This window comes from Somniosus microcephalus, chromosome 11 (assembly GCF_052327205.1).
Source record: "Somniosus microcephalus isolate GS21.2 chromosome 11, FLI_Smic_1.0, whole genome shotgun sequence".
NCBI lineage: Eukaryota > Metazoa > Chordata > Chondrichthyes > Squaliformes > Somniosidae > Somniosus > Somniosus microcephalus.
This window is the reverse complement of record NC_140997.1, coordinates 73,378,115-73,397,441: the sequence shown is the minus strand read 5'-3', so window position 1 is coordinate 73,397,441 and position 19,327 is coordinate 73,378,115. Positions and strand designations below refer to the sequence as shown.

The following is a 19,327-nucleotide window of genomic DNA, read 5'->3' as shown; positions in this document are numbered from 1 at the left end:
GGATGACCCCGAGCTTCCGGTCGCTTGTCACTTTAATTCTCTGCTCCATTCCCACTCTGACCTCTCTGTCCTCAGCCTCTTACACTGTTCCAATGAAGCTCAACGTAAGCTCGAGGTGTTGTGTCTGTACCTTTCCACCTAGACACAATTTAGAACTCAGAACTCGGAGATTCAAACATGAAGTGCTTTATTCAAAAAGAAGGTTCTGGAGAGAACCGAACAAAGAGAGCTACAACTTAACCAAGAGAACAACCCCAACCATTTATCTGCTGTGACAGTGCCACCGCAGGTGGGAGGAGAACACCCAATACATAACATATTCCTCCCCTCTTAAATGAAAGGTCCACATTATTCCTCAACAGGTAAGTTACTTTCAATGCACTCAACTAACCAAGGGTAGAGGTAGACTGCCTCAAACCCTGACTTTACCCTGGGGTTTATTCTGCCCCAGTCTTGTGGGTAAGTCACTAAGCCTACAGATCCAAGCGTCTTGGAGGCCGCCGCTCTCTGACAGGATACCGACGGTCATCGCTGGCTTCCACAGCAGTAGGCATTGACACAGGCCTAGATAGAGAAGGTGCCTGTGTCAGTCGAAAGTCAGGAGTTTACACAGGTGGAACAGTCTGTTTGACTTCCTGTGTTGGAGAAGAGCACTGTGGCAAAGGATGCTGGTTTGCGGTATCATCCGGAAACAGTTCAGGCCAACCAGCCACTGGAGCCTCTGTGGCTGTCTCTGCTCCTAGCAACAGTTGATCTGTGTGTCTTCTCCAGACGACGTCCTCAGCAGTCTCAACCGTGTAAGACACAGGGCCCATCTGTGCGATCACTGTAGCAGGAACCCATTTTGATCCATTGTTGTAGTTTCGAGCTAGGACGTGCTCTCCAGGATGAAACTGTCTCTCCTTGGCTCTTTTCTCTCTCTTTTCAACTTGAGCTTGTTGTTGACGATGGACAACCTGCTCTGTCCTTGGAGGTTTGAGTAAGTCAAAACTTGTCCGCAACTGCCTCTTCATCATGAGCGAAGCGGGGGAAGTTTTGGTTGTGGCATGCGGCTCGTTCCTGTAGGACAACAGGAAGCTGCTCAGACGTTGGTGGATTGAGCCCTGACCTTGCGATGCCTTCAAGGCATGCTTCAAAGTTTACACGAACCTTTCTGCCAGGCCGTTAGTAGAGGGTTGATAGGGCACAGACCTGATGTGTTGGACACCATTCACATGCAGGAAGGTTGCAAACTCCTGTGATACAAATTGTGGACCGATGTCACTTACGAGTTGTTCCGGTGAGCCATAACGGCTGAACATCTCACCAAGTTTCTCAATTGTTTTCTCTGTCGTGGTAGACCTCATCACAGCGACCTCCGGCCACTTGCTACGAGCGTCCACAACCACCATAAACATCTTCTCTTCGAAAGGACCGGCGAAGTCCACATGTACTCGCTGCCACACTTCTTCAGGCCAATCCCAGGGGTGTAGGGTTGCCAGCTGTGGAACATTCCGGACCCTTTGACATGAGGGACATGTTTTGGCTTTCTCCTCAATATTTCCATCGAGACCTGCCCACCAGAAGTAGCTTCTTGCCATTTCCTTCATCTGAACCATCCCACTGTGGCCTGTATGAAGTTGTTGCAGTATATGTTCCCTCAGAGGTGGCGGAATGATGACACAGTGTCCCCAAAGAAGACAACCTGCCTGGACGGAGAGCTCATTTCTTTTTGAAATGTAAGGTTTCAATCTAGGAGAATCTCCTATACCTCTCCCTCGAATGACATCGTCCATTACCTCAGACAGGACTGGATCGTTGCGGGTGTACCTTCACACCTGAACTGCAGTGACAGGTGCTCCCTCCACTTGTCTAAAGTAGAAGATGTCTATCTGACGAGGCTCTGGGGGAGTAACAGGCAAGGGCAGCCTCGAGAGACCATCTGCGTTGCCGTGCAAGTCTGATTTGCGATATTTGATGTCGTATGTGTGTCCTGACAACAGTAAAGCCCACCTTTGCATCCTGCTTGCAGCAAGGGACGGAATTCCGGTGTGGGGCCCGAAGATTGAAGTCAATGGACAGTGGTCCATCAGGAGTGTGAACCTTCTCCCAAACAGGTACTGATGAAATTTTTGAATTCCAAAAACGATTCCCAAGGCCTCGCGCTCAATCTGCGCATAGTTACTCTCGGCCTTCTTCAAGGTGCGTGATGCGAAGGCGATAGGTTTCTCTTCCCCAGAAGGCATGATGTGGGATATGACTGCTCCCACACCATATGGTGATGCATCACATACTAGCTGCATGGGTAGCTTTGGGTCGAAGTGTGTCAGGACCTCTGACTTCAGCAATGCTTTCTTTGCTTGGGCGAAAGCTTCGTTGCACAGTTCAGTCCATTTCCATCTTTTGCCTTGACATAGCAACTGATGTAACGGCTTCAGCAATGTTGCTAAGTCTGGAATAAACTTCCCATAGTAGTTAAGTAGCCCCAGAAATGAACGTAACTGCCTCACATTCTGGGGTGCTGGGGCCTCCACGATCGCCTTGACCTTTGACGGCGCCTTATGCAGGCCAGTAGCGTTAATCACATGCCCCAGGTACTCAACTGAAGACTGAAAGAATTCACATTTGTCCTTATGAACTCTGAGTCCATACTCTTTCAGTCGCTGTAGTGTCGCATCCAAGTTCAGAAGATGATCCTCCTCATTTGTCCCAGTGACAAGGGTGTCGTCCAGGTAGCACTGGACTCCTGGCAGTCCACTCAAAATCTGATCCATTGCCCTTTGGAATAGGGCAGGGGCCGACGTAATTCCAAACGGAAGGCGGCAGTACCTGTATAGCCCCTTGTGTGTCACAATTGTCAACAGCTCCTTTGGTTTGTCATCGACATGCATTTGTAGATAAGCCTGGCATAAGTCTATTCTGCCCTCCGGCCAGGCCCGTAAAAAGATCACCAATGAGGGGAAGAGGGTACTGTTCCACAGACAGCACCGGGTTAATAGTCACTTTAAAATCCCTGCAGATTTGAACAGATCCATCCTTTTACAGGACAGGAACAATGGGTGTGGCCCATTTGCTCACGCTCACAGGCTCCAGGACTCCATTCTCGACTAAGGCCTCCAAGTTAGCCTCAACTTTTGGCCTAATTGCATAGGGTACAGGTTGGGCTTTGTGAAACTTCGGCTTGCTGTCAGGTTTAATGTCCAGTCTCACACTGATCTTTTTCATGCTCCCAAGTTCACCACTGAAGAGTTCTGCATGCTTGTTTAAAACTGCAGTCAGACCTGACTCCCCTTTTGACATCATGCGGACTGCAGGCCAGTCCAGTGTGATTTTCTCTAGCCACGCACGTCCCAGTAGAGATGGGTAATTTCCCTTTACCACATATAGTGGCAGTTTCGCAGTCTGTCCGTTCAATTTAACTGTCACCTCAATGGCGCCTCTCATGGCCACAGGTTCGCCGGTATACGTCTTTAGCACAATGTTCGTTGGCTGAAGGGTAAGATGCTTTAGCATTTTGTTGTAGACAGTGTCTGAAACAAGGGACACAGCCACGCCTGTGTCCACCTCCATCCGCACTGATTGTCCCTCCACCAGTGGTCACTCCTAGTAGCCATTTCAACCACCTGCAACCGTCAGTATGTGCGCCTCTTCCTCCTCAGAGGTGTCGCTCCCCTCTGTTTTGCTTGTTCCATCATACTGCACTGAATGAACACTCTTTTTCTTCTCTTGTCCAAATACAGACATTTTGCTTTCATGCTTCCCAGCTCTGTCTGTTCTTTTTTTACCTCTACAGGCCCGTTCAATATGACCTTTTTTCCACAATTTCGGCATTCCAGCTCCGTACACCAGCAGTCATTAGCGTGATGGCCCATTTTCCCACAACGGTAACATGTGCCGTTCCGCGCACCTTTAGGCTCAGACGACACCCTGTGAACTCTCCCTGTTGAACTCAACTGGTGAGCCTCCTTTTCCGCCATCTCCATGGAGACACTAACTTCTATGGCCTTTTCAAGAGTAAGGTTGTCCTCAGTAAGAAGGCGCTTCTGTGCGGCTGCACTTTGTAGACCACACACAAGTCTGTCTCTAATGGTGTCATTCAGCACCTCCTTGAACTCGCAGTGTTCTGACAACCTTTTTAAAGCAGCAATAAACATCGTCACTGATTCCCCCTCCTCTTGATTCCGTTTGTGAAATCTAAATCTCTCAGCAATAACCAGAGGTTTTGATGAAAAATGTGCTCCAAGAATTTCCACTAGTTGTTTATATGTTTTAGTTCCTGGCTTATCTGGCTGTACAAGGCTGCGAAGTAAGTTGAATGTCTTTGCTCCCAGTATACTCAAAAAGGTAGGCACGACCTTATCGTTTGCCACCGCATTCGCCAAAACAAAATAGTCAAAACGTTCCGTATAAGCGCTCCATTGCTCAACATTTTCATCAAAATCACCGATGTTTCCGAATATAGTAGCCATCTCACGTTTCAAATTTTAATTTCTGTTACTCATTGCACCCGTAACATTAATGTAATGCTGCAATCTCTGTTCCGAGTGTTTTGTAGTCGAAAACAAGAAATTCCCACAATGCAGATTCATCCGATCCTCGTCGCCACTTTGTTGTGACTGTACCTTTCTACCTAGACACAATTTAGAACTCAGAACTCGGAGATTCAAACATGAAGTGCTTTATTCAAAAAGGAGGTTCTGGAGAGAACCGAACAAAGAGAGCTACAACTTAACCAAGAGAACAACCCCAACCATTTATCTGCTGTGACAGCGCCACCGCAGGTGGGAGGAGAACACCCAATACATAACACGAGGAACAGCACCTCATCTTTCGATTAGGCACTTTACAGCCTTCTGGACTCAACATTGAGTTCAACAATTTCAGACTATAACCCCTGCCCCCATTTTTTCAGGCGGCAGCCGTTGATGATTCTGCCATCCCCATTTGCAACATTTAATCTCTCCTGCCTTCAATCCTAGCACAGACTGTCCCTTTTGTTCCTTCCTCCCCTCCCCCTCCCCTTTCTCTGCCTCTGCACCTGCTTAAAACCTGTTACATCCCTAACTTTTTCCAGTTCTGACGAAGGGTCACGGACCTGAAACGTTAACTCTGTTTCTCTCTCCATGGATGCTGCCTGGCCTGCTGAGTGTTTCCAGCATTTTCTGTTGTTATTTCAGAATAAACAAGGTACTTGATAATTGAAAATCTATTGTTACAAGTACTATTCAAAGTTTGAATTACTTTCACTGATTTTCAAAATATATTCATTGATAGATAGCCAATTCCCAACATGTCCATTTTCAAAACCAACACTTACAATAAGTATAAAAACTCCATCATACGGTGACTGAAGAAACTAAAGACTCCAGTCTCTTCTGTCACTCAAACTCGCTTTGGGTGACTGCCAGTACTCAATTGTAATGTTGAAAAGTCACTCTGTGGCATTCAAAGCTTTACATCACTGGGTTGGAAAAAACCTAATCAAATCAGCCCTGCTCCACAGAAGCACACTCTCACTGAGAGGTACAGTGACAAGGAACGAACATATGGTTCATACTGCCACAGTCTATCTGCAGGAGCTACCATGCCAGCAGAAGTGAAGGAGCTAGATGAGGACAAGGTGGAGAGGGGAATACGTTCCTAAAAGCAATTGTAGCTGAACATTGGAGTGAATTCTGAATTTAGGATTTGGACCACAAAGAAAAATATTCAACGCAAGTATGAAGAGAAATAATTTACCAACTAAACACCAGGATATTCTCATATATAACTCCCCACCCCATTGGACCACCAGAGAACTCAAACACAACATGTCAGTGGGGAAGTTGTACTGTGGGTTCCTCTATCAGGAATCCATTCCGTATGTCACAGTTCTTCCAAGCATTTTGCCATCGGTCATCAAGGCTGAGGGGAGATTGCTGAAGGGCTTCAGCGACGTTCCAAAATGGCCTTCTAGATTTGAGACAGTGATGAACTAAAGGGTGCCATTAAGGCTCATAACTCTCAAAAGAATGAAGTAAATACGAGTGTCACACCTCATTCCAGCTTAGGATCCCTTTTAATAGCACTGTAAATGGCAACCTTCTGACCTTACGGTCCATAGTTTGTGGACAGGTTGAAGGAGTAGCGGTGGCAGCACTAATTGACATAAAAATTGTTTTGGGGGTCCTGAAAACATCCGTTGACCTAGTTGAATATTTTAATTAGGCTCCCTCCTGTTTCTGGTCATTGTGCTGGCTGCCTACATTGCAATCTGCTCAAAAATCAGAACGTACAGGCTTCCTGTGGTAAATCGCTGTCTTTTTTAACCATTTTTGTCGTGTTACTGCCCCGGTTATGCCTAAAAACAAGACGGTAGTGAGATGAAAATCACCCCCTTAGAATGTACCCTAAATTCATGTCTTTCACCCTCCTGAAGATTATGGCCCGTATTTTCCGATGCCTATGGGTGTGTACGAGCTGTGTACACACCTGTAGGGGCATCGGAAATGCCAGTTTCAGGTATGCACAGCGCATGGGCTGAAAACCGGCATTTCCGTTCTGTCGATTGGATGCCTGCCCTGGAGAAGGGCCTCTGCGGGGTGGAGAGTTCCGCTTTCTGCAGAACCTCCGCCCGTTGAAAACCCTTAGAAATCTTACGCCTGGTAAAAGCAGATGTAAGGCCTGCCTTGAGCAGCATAAGAGTTGAAAAAAGTTAAAAAAAAAAATTTTCACTCATTTATAATTTTAACACACTTTTAAAAAAGGTAAGTTTATTTTTAGCCCCGTAAAAAACTTTAATTATTTTTTTCAAAAAATTAAATTTTTGTTTAAAATATTTAATTTATTGTAATTTTAACTCCTTTTAAAAACGTGATGGTTTTTAAAAAAAATATTTAATGTTTTAGTGCCTTTTTGGGGTGATCTCCATTCATATATTTGACTGGTCTATTCGTCAAAAGTATGAAGAGAGAGTTCCTTCTCCTATTGGCTGGCCTGGCCCATGTGATCCCAGGGACACTTGCGAACTGCCTGCACCTCTGGGATACGTGGGCCCTGCACATGTCGACTGTGGAGAGGCCCAGGAGCGGAAGTGTCCAGACCTCGGGAGCCCTCGGGTAAGTTTGTAGATATTTTTCCGATAGGGGGCATCCACGCAGGAAGCCTCCTATCGGAAATTACAGGCCATTGACTGATTTTTCCCTCCTTAAACCTCAAAGAAGAAAGACTTGCATTTACATAGCGCCTTTCACAACCTCAGAACTTCCCAAGATGCTTTACAACCAATGAGCCAATTTGCGCACAGCAAGTTCCCACAAACAGAAATGTGATAATGACCAGATAATTTGTTTTAGTGATGTTGGCCAGGAGTTCCCTCCTCTTCTTAAAAATAGTGCCATGGGATTTTTTACTTCTACCTGAGAGGCCAGACAGGCCCTCAGTTTAATGTCTCATCTAAAAGACAGCACTCCCTCAGTACTGAGAGTGCTACCACTGAGCCACAACTGATTCCGTGTGACTAATGAGGGAAGTGATGTAATAGTGGATGTTCTCCTAAGGGGTTGTGGTTAAGACAAAGGCTGGGAATTTCCTCAGGGCTGGGTTTCTGGCAACATGATCAGCACTGAGAAAATTTCTGGCCACTGTAAAGGGAGCTTAACTCTGCAATTGGTTGTTTTATACCTCGCCTGGGATTGTTTGGTGATCCATTGCCAACACTGACCACTTCACCTCATGAGCACAAAAAAGTATCAAAAACATATTTTAAAATAAGCTGTGTATGTACATATTTTTCATACTAAGCCGAGGCGTTTTTATGAGTATTGGAGATTCTCATAATGTCTATATGGATTCTCCAGCATTCCTGCTAACTCAGCGTGTTCTTCTGTTAGCACTGTCCCCTTTCTCACTGATGTGAATCCAAATTCTATCAGTGGCAGCTGATATCTACCTGCTCAAGGGGTTCCAGAAACCACTGCCGTCAGACATCCAGGGTGCAACTTTCCACGGCCCTATTCCACTGGCGGAGCCTCACAAATCGCAGGTGCATTGCCCACAATTAATGTCAATGCATATAAAATTGTGGTAAAAAGATTTGGGTGTTGAGGTTCACAAGGCATTAGAAGCAACAGCTCAAGTGGATAAGCCCACAGTTGGAGCACTGTGTGCAGTGTTGGGCCCCATATTATAGCTAGTACATTGAGGCAATAGAGAGAGTACAGCACAGATTCGCTAAGATGCTGCCTGGTATGAGGAAATACAAATATGTAGAAAGACTTATAAAATTGAGTTTGTTTTTAGTAGAAACAGAGGAGATAAAAGAGATAGAGGTGCTTAAAATTATGAAGGAAAGACTTGCATTTATATAGCGCCTTTCACAACCACCGGACGTCTCAAAGCGCTTTACAGTCAATGAAGTATTTTTTGAAGTGGAGTCACTTGTAATGTGGGAAACGTGGCAGCCAATTTGCAAACAGCAAACTCCCACAAACAGCAAAGTGATTGTAACATCCGTGTGTAATTGAGACACAGACTGCAGAAGTTGGTTATAACAGGTGTTTACTGAATGGAGACAAAACTGGAACTACTATACAAAGTTACTTCACAGGCTTATATACAGGGGTGGTCACTACTGGTACTGCAGTATACAGGGGCTGCAGAATATAGTTCCTTCTTCAAGGTACATACACTACAATTCCTCCCCTTTTAGCAAAACAGTACATAACTTTCGATTAATAATTAAATAACATATTTACAATTACAGCTGCTATATACATTAGCTGAAGTTAATCAATTATAAATTCAGTCTTTGAGGAGGCTTCCTGATTCTGTCCGGATAACGCCTCTTTGGGGTATCAGGTTCTTCTGGCAAAGTTGATTCGGGATCAACGTCGTTGTTTGGTTCGTCTGCTTCCAATATCACCGATTCTGAGGTAGATGCAATTGGTACTTCGGTTTCATCACCAGGTGTATAGGATCGTGGTGTAGATTTGACGTTTTCCAGTGACTCTAGAATCTGGTCAGCATGGCGTCTTACAATGCTCTCTCCAACGTCCACGGTATACATTAGAGGTCCTTGCCGTGTGCAGATCGTTCCTGGCTGCCATTTCTCTGTGCGGTAGTCCCGGGCCAAAACTGGTTGACCTATCTTAAAACTCCTGGTTGGCCTTTCATTCATGTTCTGAAACTGCCTGTTCTCCACATCTCTTCTGATGTTTGGCTTAACCAAATCCAAGCGGCATCTTAGTCTTCGATTGAAGAACATCATGGCTGGAGTTTGGTTGGTAACCGCATGTGTCGCATTCCGGTAGGCAAACAAGAAGTTATCCACCTTGTGTTGTAGGGGTATGTCTTCATTACACATTGCCTTGATAGCCTTCTTGAATGTTTGAACGAACCTCTCAGCCAATCCATTGGTGGCTGGATGATATGGGGCGGATGTGTAATGCTTAACACCATTGCTCATTAAGAACCTCCGGAACTCTTCAGACACAAACTGTGGTCCATTGTCGGAGCAAATCTGTTCAGGCAGCCCATTTCTGGCGAATATGGTTCGTAAGACTGTGATAGTTTTTTCTGTGGTGGTTGAGGACATTTTTATTACCTCTGGCCACTTTGAATGTGCATCCACCACAATTAAAAACATCGAGTCCATAAATGGACCAGCAAAATCAATGTGTACCCTTTGCCATGGAGATGAGGGCCACTCCCTTGGATGTAGAGGGGCTTGTGGTGGGGCGTTTTGGACCGTCTGGCATCCTGTACAGCTCTTGGTCATCTCTTCGATTTCTCTATCGATTCCCAGCCACCACACAAACGCTCTGGCTTAGTTTTTCATTTTTACCCCTCCCAGATGACCCTCATGAAGCTCATTGAGCACTCTATCCTTCAATTTGGGTGGAATTACTACTCTGGATCCACACATCAAGGTTCCTCGGCACACTGACAGCTGTTCTCTTCTCGGCAAGAATGCTGGCAACAGTGGTTCGCCATGTGCTGGCCATCCCTTCACCTTTAAATCATAGACCCTGGAGAGTGTCGGGTCATTTCGTGTTTCCTTTTCTATGTTTGCATTCGTCACAGGTAGACATTCGACTATGGTCGAGTGGAATATCTCCACAGGATCCACTGCAGGTGCTTCTTCCACCATCGGCAACGGTAGGCGCGACAATCCATCAGCATTCCCATGCTGTTTAGTTCCTTTGTACTCGATGTCATATTGGTGTGCCCCTAGGAAAAAGGACCACCTCTGTAGCCGTTGTGCTGTCATTATCGGGACGCCCTTCTTAGGGTTGAAAATGGAGACAAGAGGTTGATGATCAGTTAGTAGAGTAAATTTCTGTCCGTGCAGGTAGTGATTGAACTTCTTCACCCCCCACACCAGGCTGAGGGCCTCTCTGTCAATCTGGGCGTAGTTATGTTCGGCTGCAGTTAATGAGTGTGATGCAAAAGTATCGGCCTCTCTGAACCATCAAGGGATTTATGTGACAGTACCGCTCCAACACCGTAGGGAGACGCTTCACACGCCAGTCTTATCGGTAGTGATGGGTTGTAGTGAGCCAATACTTCCCTTGAAGTGATCAGGCCTTTACGCTTCTGAAAGGCCCGCTTACATTCATCGCTCCATTTCCATGCTACTCCAGTTTGTAGCAGGGCGTTCAGTGGGTGCAGAATTGTGGACAAATTCGGCAAAAACTTATGGTAGTAATTCACCAATCCGAGGAATTACCTCAGTTGCGACACATTTTCAGGCGCTGGAGTCTTAACTACCGCTTCAATTTTGTCAGGGGACTTATGTAACCCCTCTTCATCAATCACGTGGCCACAATACGATATTTGTTTCTTAAAAAACTCGCACTTGGGGCGATTGGCTCGTAGCCCATGTTCTCTTAGTCTAGTGAGCACCTGCTCTAGGTTGGCAAGGTGTTCACTGTCATTTTCACCCGTCACTAGGATGTCGTCCAAGTAACACTGAGTCCCCGGAATCCCTTGCAAGACTTGTTCCATCGCTCTTTGCCATATAGCCGGAGCTGATGCAACTCCGAATACCAGTCGATTATACTGGTAAAGACCTTTGTGAGTGTTTATCGTGAGATATTTCCTAGAGGATTCTTCAACCTCCATCTGCAAATATGTTTGCGCTAGGTCAATTTTTGTAAAACGTTTCCCTCCAGATAGTGAGGCGAAAATATCTTCTATCCTCGGAAGAGGATACTGTACTGTGTGAAGGACTGGGTTCACAGTCACCTTGATGTCCCCACAGATGCGAACCTTCCTTGGCTCCTCAGACTTATTGTTTAACGTTTTCTTCATGACAGGAACGATGGGTGTCGCCCACTCGCTCCAGTCTACCTTAGTTAACACGCCTGCATTCTCCAGATTCTCCAGCTCTGCCTCGATGGCTGGGTGAATTGCATACGGTACCGGTCTTGCTTTGAAGAACTTGGGAATTGCATTCTCTTCTATTTTTATCGAGGCGGTTATGCCTTTAAGAGTTCCCAGTTCTTGTTGAAATACCTCTTTAGCGTTAGCCAAGATTTTTGACAATCGTCCAGGTGTGACGTCGTCATCCTTTTTACCAGCCACCGTCAGTGCCTGAATGGAGTGCCAGTCTAAACTTATCTTTCTGATCCATTCATGTCCCAATAACAGTGGTCCACCATCTTGCAGTATGTACAGATACAATTTCTGTATTTCCTTGCCGTTGTATTCGACAGGCACCCTTATTTTCCCTCTGGGGTATACTTTCTACCCCGTATATGTCTTCAAGACAATGGATGTGTCTTTCAAGGGTATGTGTGAGAATAGCCACTCGTAGTCTCGTCAATTCATGACGGTCAGGGCTGATCCTGTATCCAATTCCATTTTGACTTGGGACCCTGCTATCGTGAGGGTGACCCAAATGGTTCGGTGATCCTCTTTTGTGATTACGTTGTGAAGTTTGAGACAGCTTAGTCTCTTGTTCCCGGATTCACTATCGCTCTTCTGGTCTTCGGAACTACTGTCCGTCATCTTATGTACTTTCCTGTACTTTTCCTTAGTAGTCTTTTTGTTGTCATTAGTCTTCTTCCTGGACCTGCAAACGTGTGCAATGTGTCCCATCTTTCCGCATTGCCTGCATGTTTTGTCCTTGGACCAGCAGTCCTTCTGGTCATGGGTTGTTCTGCCGCAGCAATAACATTTTTCAAATCCCCATGTCATTTCATGGGTGCCGTATTCCTGTGGCTTTTGCTGTATTTCCGCAGCTCCCCTTGCTGCTGCTTCGTACGATACTGCCACGCTGAAAGCCTTATCTAGCGTCAGCTCTTTCTCTGAGAGTAACCTCTTCTGGGTTCCTTCACTCAGGAGTCCACAGACAAATTTGTCCCGTAGGGTATCTGCCAGTCTTGCTCCGAACTGGCAGTGCTTTGATAGCTTGCGTAGTTCCGTAAGGTAATCAGCATTGCTCTCATCTTTATGCTGATTTCTCTTGTGGAATTTAAATCTTTCTGCTATCAGCAGCGGTGTAGGATTTAGGTGTTCCTGTAGGATATCAACAATTTCGTTAAAACTCTTCACCATCGGTTTGACTGGAGTGATCAGGTTCCACAATAGGCCGTACATTCTTGCGCCCATTAAGTTTAGTAGTACCGATGCCTTTTTCTCATCGGCTACTTCATTTGCCTTGCAATATACTTCAACTCTTTCCACATACGTGGTCCAGTCTTCTATTGCATTATCGAAGGCAGTGATATTGCCAGTCTTCGGCATCTTGGAGATCTAAGATGGCGCCTCCCGTGCTTTGCCTTCTTCCCCGATTGAACAAAATGGCACCTCCCGCGCTTTGCCTTCTTCCCCACTGGATTAAGATGGCGCCTCCTGCGCTTTCTGTCTTTTCCGCTGCTGCTAGCGCTGTTGCTGGCGTTTTTATGCCTTGATGGTGACGCCCTATGGTCTTCGCGCACTTCCCCCCCGCGCTGTTGCCAACACCGCTCTCCGCGGTCCCCGTGGCAAACTGCAGCTCCTCGCGGCTTTCTGCGCTTCTAATTTCTTTTATTTTAATTACTGTTCCCGTCGTCAGAGCAGACCCTATGGGACACTTTCCTCCCTCTTCTCGGGTCTGTACGCTGCCCGGCTTCGTAGCACCGGCCGCGCCCTGTGTGCTCCACCCTCTCTCTCTCTCTCCTCTTCCCGACAACGCTGCTCGGCCCCGTTGAAAAGCCACCCGATCGAGCTCTAGCCCGCCGCAGCCCAGGAAGGATCAGTGTACTACCTGCCACCAGCCCGATTAGCTGGAACACCATAGACTGGATAACCAAGCCCAGCTCTCGACAGCCTCTCCTGCAATCTTCGAATTCGATGAATCAGAGGGCGGTTGCCCATGGTCGACGCCCGTTTCTTCTGTTTGTTTGCTTGTTTTTTTTCTTTTTCGATTTCTTCCTTCTGGCCTCGACCTCTAACAACTTCGCTTCAGGGATGGATCCCCGTGAGGTGGTGCAGAACTGTAGGCAAGTTCGGATCTGTTCGTCGCCAGTGTAACATCCGTGTGTATTTGAGACACGGACTGCAGAAGTTGGTTATAGCAGGTGTTTACTGAATGGAGACAAAACTGGAACTACTATACAAAGTTACTACACAGGCTTATATACAGGGGTGGTCACTACTGGTACTGCAGTATACAGGGGCTGCAGAATATAGTTCCTTCTTCAAGGTACATACACTACAGTGATAATGACCAGATAATCTGTTTTTGTTATGTTGGTTAAGGGAGAAATATTGGCCAGGACACCAGGGATAACTCCCCCTGCTCTTCTTCGAAAGAGTGCCATGGGATCGTTTATGTCCACCTGAGAGAGCAGACGGGGCCTCGGTTTAACGTCTCATCCGAAAGACGGCACCTCCGACAGTACAGCACTCCCTCAGCACTGGCACTGGAGTGTCAGCCTAGCTTTATGTGCCCAAGTCCTGGAGTGGGACCTAAACCCACAACCTTCTGACTCAGAGGCAAGTGTGCTACCACACTACCACACTTATGGAAGGATGGGACAGAGTAGAGAGTGTAGAGATAGAAACAGATTGTTTCCATTGATTGAGGGATGTAGGATAATGGGACATTAATATAAGATTAAATGTAAGAGACTTATGACAGAAAGCAGAAGGGATTTTTTTACACTGGTTGTGGAGTGCATTACTCCCCATTATTAGCAACACAGGATTTAACAGTGAATAGGGATTTGAGCATGTGATTCATGTAGTCAGATGGCTTTTTTGCTGTTTTATGGTTTCAATATATACGGAATTTGGGACAGAAATGGACATTTTAGCTCCCCCTGGCAAATGCAACCATTTCTGTCTAGCAGTCCAGTAAAAATAAGTTGGCAGTATGCTGAAAAATGTATTACATTTAAATATTCATACATCACCACTAAATATCTGGGATTGTTCTCCTTAGAGCAGAGAACGTTAAGGGGAGATTTAATAGGGTTACTCAAAATTCTAAAGGGTTTTGACAGAGGAGATAGGGAGAAACTGTTTCCACTGGCAGCAAGACCAGTAACCAAAGTTCACAGGTTTAAGATAATTGGCAAAAGAACCAGGGGAAGATGAGGAGAATTTTTTGTAAGCAGCGAGTCGTTATGATCCGGAATGCACTGCCCGAAAGGGCGGTGGAAGTGGACTCAATAGTAACTTTCACGGGAAGCTCCGTCAGGAGCACAAGAGAAGTCTGGCCCACTGCTGGCCTGGGTTTGGCTCCACCTCCTTGCCCCCTCACTTGCCCCCCCTTCACCCCCCCACCCCCCCGCCCAAGCTCCAACTGTTGGCCACCTCAGTGTAGGCGTGGCTGATTTCCCACCCTCCCCAACTGAAAAGCGGCCTCAGAGTATCCCTTTGCCGCCCACAACTTGCCAGCTGCGTGTAAATGCGACCTGGGCTTCAAAAATGGTTCAAGCCTTAAGGTAATACCAGCAGGAGGGCGGTGGGCACACTCTGCGCACTGCCTGCCTGTTGGGTGATGTGCCTCAATAATTCCGAGACTTGATGATAGCGAAACAAAACAAGGCTTTTATTAACTTAGAAAGTAACACGTAAGAGAGGTATCTTCCTTCTGGAGACTGAGGCCAGACTGAGCTAGCTTACAAAAGGGGCCAGGTATGGGCGGAGCCCTACACACAGCACATTCCAGCACATTCCAATAAACAACACAATGAGGACTGGGGGAAGGGAGATGACACTGAAACCGACCACAGTCACAGGCAGTGATGAATGGAATATTTCATCACATTCACCCCTTCTATAGATTTAGTCTGTTCGGGGGTTTGGTAGTCCTCTGCGACCAACGTGGCTGTGGTGGTGCCGCGGGTGTCGGCTGGGTGTCCCCGGTAGCCTCCTGGGTCTCTGCCAGGGGTGCCGCCAGGGTTGTTGAAGGGGTAGTTGGTGGGGGTGCCGTTGGTCGATGTTCTTCCGGGGGTGATGAAAGAGTAGTGGGTGGGTAAGTGTTGCTGTGATCGTTGTTGCTGCTATTGCCGTGGTTGTTGTCGATGCCGGCTGGGGAGACGTCTTTTATGGACACGGTGTCCTCCCTTCCGTCGGCGTGCCGGACATATGCATATTGGGGGTTGGCGTGGAGTAGGTGTACTGGCTCCACGAGCGGGTCCGTCTTGTGGCCCCTCACATGCCTTCGCACGAGTACCGGACCTGGGGTGGAGAGCCATGACGGCATGGATACGCCTGAGGTGGATTTCCGGGGAAAGACAAACATTCGTTCATGAGGCGTGGCATTAGTGGTCATACACAATAGCGACCGTATCGAATGGAGCACATCCGAGAGGACTTCTTGCCAGCGGGAGATAGGGAGGCCCTTGGTCCTTAGAGCTAGAGTGACTGCTTTCCATACTGTCCCGTTCTCTCGCTCCACTTGGCCGTTACCCCGGGGGTTGTAGCTGCTGGTACGGCTCGTGGCGATCCCCTTGGACAGCATGTACTGGCGTAGCTCTTCACTCATGAAGGACGCCCCCCTATCCGTATGGATGTAGCTCGGCATACCGAACAGGCAGAACAGGCTGTTGAGGCATTTAATGACCGTGGCGCTGGTCATGTCTGGGCAGGGGAAGGCAAATGGGAACCGGGAGTATTCGTCCACAATGTTCAGGAAGTAAACATTGCAGTCGACGGACGGGAGGGGGCCCTTGAAAACTAAGCTGAGCCGCTCAAAGGGCCGTGTAGCTTTGATTAAGTGGGCTCTATCTGGGCGGTAGAACCGAGGCTTGCACTCAGCGCAAGTGCGGCAGTTCCTGGTCAGAGACCGAACTTCCTCAATCGAGTAGGGTAAGTTACGGGACTTTATGAAGTGGAACAGCCGCGTGACCCCTGGGTGGCAGAGGTCGTTGTGGAGGGTCTGTAGCCGATTCCCGGTGGCGCTGGCACACATCCCTCGTGAGAGGGCGTCAGGGGATTCGTTAAGGGCCCCTGGCCGGTAAATGATGTCGTACTCGAAGGTGGAGAGCTCGATCCGCCACCTAAGAATCTTATCATTTTTAATCTTCCCCCTCTGTTTATTATTGAACATAAACGCTGGTCGGTAAGTAGGGTGAAGCGTTTGCCGGCTAGGTAGTGGCGCCAGTGGCGCACTGCCTCCACGATGGCTTGGGCCTCCTTTTCCACGGAGGAGTGTCTGATCTCGGGCCCTTGGAGGGTCCTCGAGAAGAAAGCTACGGGCCGCCCCGCCTGGTTGAGGGTGGCCGCCAAGGCGAAGTCAGACGCATCACTTTCCACTTGAAATGGAGTGTTCTCGTCCACTGCCTGTAGCGTGGCCCGCTCAATATCCTGCTTAATGCTTTTGAAGGCGGCGTGGGCCTCAGCAGAGAGCGGAAAAGAGGATGCTTTCAAGAGGGGGCAGGCTTTGTCGGAGTAGTTGGGGACCCATTGGGAGTAATAAGAAAATAACCCCAGGCACCTTTTCAGGGCTTTGGGAGTGTTGGGCAGGGGCAGCTCCCGTAGGGGGCGCAATCGGTCGGGGTCTGGTCCGATTTCCCCATTCTCCACCACGCTGCCTAGTATGCAGAGGCGCATGGTGTTGAAAACGCACTTGTCCTCGTTGTAGGTGAGGTTTCGTTTTTGTGCGGTTTCCAGGAACCTCTCGAGGTTCGAGTCGTGATCCTGCTGATTGTGGCCGCAGATGGCGACGTTGTCGAGGTAGGGGAAGGTTGCCTGCAAGTGGTGGTCCTCGACCATGCGGTCCATCTCCCTCTGAAAGACCGAGACCCCATTCGGCACCCCAAAGGGGACTCTGAGGAATTGGTAGAGGCGTCCGTTCGCCTCGAAGGCGGTGTACGGGCGGTCCTCTGGTCTGATAGGGAGCTGGTGGTACGCTGACTTGAGGTCGATGGTGGAGAACACCCGGTATTGGGCGATTTGGTTCACCATTTCTGATATGCGGGGTAGCGGGTAGGCGTCTAGTTGGGTGTACCTGTTGATCGTTTGACTATAGTCGATCACCATCCGTTTCTTCTCGCTACCCCTTACCACTACCACTTGGGCGCGCCACGGGCTGTTGCTGCGTTCAATAATGCGCTCTTTCAGGAGCCTGTCTACCTCGGTCGCGATAAACCGCCTGTCCTCCCAGCTGTACCTCCTGCTTTTGGTCGCTATTGGCCGGCAGTTAGGGGTAAGGTTCGCGAATAGCGAAGGCGGCTTTACCTTCAGGGTAGCCAGGCCGCACACTGTGAGGGGCGGCTAGGACCCACCGTACTTGAGCGTGATGCTTTGGTGGTTGCACTGGAAATCCAGGCCCAAGATCACGCTCGTGCATAGATTCTTCATGATTAATACTTTAAAATTATCGTATACAGTCCCGTTAATGGACAATTGTACCGTGCAGTAACCCAGAATGGTCGATGTCTGGGTTTTACCAGCCATAGAGATGGTACCCCGAGTAGGGACCACCTTTAGGGAGAGTTGTTGTGCCAGTTCAGGGTGGATAAAACTCTCCGTGCTTCCGCTGTCAATTAAACATTTAACCCGGCACCCGTTTACCTCGATGTCCACCATTGATTTGGATAGCGGGTGCGGCCTGGTCTGGTCCACTGTGACCGATGCCACTGTAGGGCCCTGATCGATACAAGATGGCGTCCACGCTGTCTGCTCATAAGATGGCGGACCTCACGAGGTCGGGCAAGATGGCGTCCAAGATGGCCGCTCCCACGGCGCACACGCGGCGGTGGCGGGTTTTCCGGCGGTTGGTTTTCCGGCGGGGTTCCCTCTGCACACCTTCCCGAAGTGCCCCTTCTTACCGCACTTAAAGCAGGTGGCGCCTTTCGCCGGGCACAGGTTTCTGGTGTGTTTTGGCTGCCCGCAGAAGTAGCAGTTGGGTCCCTGACGCGTCGCGGCTGTCGTAGGGCTTCTGGGGGGAGAGCGGGGCCCCGCCGGTGTCGGGCTGCCGGGCGAGGAAGATGCCTTCCAAGATGGCGGCGCCCTCGGTGCACACGTGGCGGCGTGGACGGCGCGGGCTGAAGAGTAGGCGTCCGAGTTTCTCTGGGCCACATCCAGGGATCGCGCGGTGTCCGCAGCCTGTTTCAGGTCCAACCCTGTTTTTTCCAGCAGTCTTTGCCGGATGTAAGTGGAGCTGAGGCCTGTGATAAAGGCATCGCGAACAAGCTCGTCAGTGTACACTGTGGCTTTTACATCTCGGCACTTGCAGTCTTTGCCAAACATTTTCAGGGTGCTTAGGAACTCCTCCACCGATTCCCCAGGTCGCTGTGCGCGAGTAGCGAGCAGATGCCTAGCATACACCTCATTCGTAGGCTGCTGGTAATGCGCCTTTAAGATGTCGCAGGCGGCCAGGTACGTATCGGCGTCGTGGATGAGGGGGTAAACCCGGTGGCTTACCCAATTCCGCAGAATTCCGAGTCTCATCCTCACAGCGTCCGTAGCGTCTTTGACGGCTGCGGAATCGTCCAGGAAGAATTCCATACACTCAAACCAGTGTCTGAAGCGTGCTGATGCGTCCGGAGCATGTTGATCCAAATCCAAACGTTCGGGTTTCAGGAGTTGATCCATAGTGTTGAAAAATAAGTTAATAAAATTGATGTGCCTCAATAATTCCGAGACTCGATGTTAGCGAAACAAAACAAGGCTTTTATTAACTTAGAAAGTAACACGTAAGAGAGAGAGGTATCTTCCTTCTGGAGACTGAGGCCAGACTGAGCTAGCTTACAAAAGGGGCCAGGTATGGGCGGAGCCCTACACACAGCACATTCCAATAAACAATACAATGAGGACTGGGGGAAGGGAGATGACACTGAAACCGACCACAGTCACAGGCAGTGATGAATGGAATATTTCATCACATTGGGCACCTCAAATTAAAAACAGCACCCCCGCCCCCTCCGTA

The 19,327-nt window shown here is 48.4% G+C and overlaps 1 protein-coding gene across 1 annotated transcript in view; it reads right to left on the bottom strand.

The window, feature by feature from the left end:
- tmem114 (transmembrane protein 114) overlaps positions 1–19,327 on the bottom strand; it is a 305,718-nt gene that overhangs the window by 107,374 nt on the left and 179,017 nt on the right. The window lies entirely within an intron of this gene.